This window comes from Gossypium hirsutum, unplaced genomic scaffold (genome assembly GCF_007990345.1).
Source record: "Gossypium hirsutum isolate 1008001.06 unplaced genomic scaffold, Gossypium_hirsutum_v2.1 scaffold_56, whole genome shotgun sequence".
NCBI lineage: Eukaryota > Viridiplantae > Streptophyta > Magnoliopsida > Malvales > Malvaceae > Gossypium > Gossypium hirsutum.
The window spans coordinates 59,888-61,713 of NW_024402790.1; the positions used below are offsets into that span (position 1 = coordinate 59,888).

Genomic DNA, 1,826 nt, shown 5'->3' on the forward strand with positions numbered 1-1,826 from the left:
CCCACGTCAATCATAGCTCTAGCAGTGGCTAGGAATGGGCACCCTAAAATTAAGGGTACTTCCACATCTTCATCCATGTCAAGAACAACAAAATCAACAGGGAATATAAATTTATCTACTTTTACGACTACGTCTTCTATAATACCCCTGGGATATTTAACAGATCTATCGGCTAATCGAATACTCATCTTAGTGGGTTTAGGTTCCCCAAGACCAAGTTGTTTGAACATTTTATAGGGCATCAAATTAATACTAGCGCCTAAATCAGCTAGTGCTTTTTCAATATTCAGATTACCAATTAAGCAAGGGATAGTAAAACTTCCTGGATCTTTTAGTTTGGTTGGCAGCTTATTTTGGAGTATGGCGGAGCACTCCTCATTGAGTTCTACTGTAGATAAGTCCTCGAACTTCCTTACATTTGTTAAAAGCTCCTTGAAAATTTTTGCGTATGTAGGCATTTGCGAGATATCTTCAACAAAAGGTAAGTTGATATGTAATTGCTTAAAAAGTTCAAGAAACTTATCGAATTGTGCATCAATGCGATCTTTTTTTAATTTTGCTGGATATGGAACCAGTGTTGAATATTCCTCCGGCACTGGTTTGTCACTATTTTCAGGTTTTTCTTCCCTCCTCTCGCTTTCCACAGCTTATGGTGCTAACTTCTTTTTAGATTCCGCCAACACTTTCCTACTCCTTAGTGTAACCGCTTCGATATGCTCTCTAGATTTGGTATTACTACATAAATTTCCTAGTTGTCTTTTCGAGATTAGTTTGGAAAGCTAGCTTATCTGAGTTCGAGTCCTTGGATCGATGCTTGTTGATTCTTAAGTGTAGTCTCGTTATTTTGGAAACGAGTTTCTGACACCGAGATGAATTTAGAAAGCATCTCTTCAAGGTTTTGTTTCTTCTCTTATTAATAATGTGGCTGTTGAAAACCCTAAGGATTCTGTGGCTTTTGATTCCCTTGACCACTCCAGGAGAAATTGGGTGGTTCCTCCAACCTGCATTATAAGTATTACTGTATGGGTTATTTTGAGATCGGAAGTTATTGTTACCCATATAGTTGACTTGTTCTTCTTTAGTTGTAGGATTGAAGGGTTGGTATTCTGTTTGCACACCTCCGCCACTTGAGTCACACCTCATTACTGGATGTACCTGCGTGGAACCAAGTAAACAGTTAATCTTTTTATTGAGAAGTTCTACTTGATTAGAGAGCATGGTGACTGAATCGATGTTATAAACACTGGCTGTTTTCATTGGCTTTGTCCTCATAACTTTCCACCGATAGTTATTCATTAACATCTCCTCTATAAATTCATAGGAATCTTTCAGTGTTTTATTGTTGATGGTTCCTCCAACAGCTGCGTCAATCATTTGCCGAGTCGAGGGATTTAGGCCATTGTGGAATGTTTGTACTTGAAGCCAAAGCGGTAACCCATGGCGAGGGCACCTTCTCAATAAGTCCTTCTATCTCTCCCATGTATCGTAAAGTGTTTCTAAATCCATCTGCACAAAAGAAGAGATATCATTATGTAATTTAGTAAACATTTCTCGGTCATTTGTTCCCAAGTAGTGATAGACCCTCGTGGTAACGAGTTCAACCACTGTTTAGCTTTGTTTCTCAGTGAAAAGGGAAACAACCAAACACGTATGGCATCATCAGAAACGCCATTGATTTTAAATGTATCACAAAATTCCAGAAAGTTCGCTAAGTGAGCATTGGGATTTTCATCCTGCAAACCATCAAACTGAACAAACTGCTGTATCATCTGAATAGTGTTAGGTTTTAATTCAAAAGTATTTGCAGCTACAACAGGTCTAACTAT

General features: G+C 38.3%; 1 non-coding gene across 1 annotated transcript; it reads left to right on the plus strand.

Annotated features, from left to right (window-relative positions):
* The first annotated feature begins 1,432 nt into the window (after positions 1-1,432).
* On the plus strand, positions 1,433-1,538 carry LOC121226288 (small nucleolar RNA R71). The gene has a single exon (XR_005924131.1). It is a non-coding gene; the product is annotated as a small nucleolar RNA R71 (small nucleolar RNA).
* The last annotated feature ends 288 nt before the right edge of the window (positions 1,539-1,826 follow it).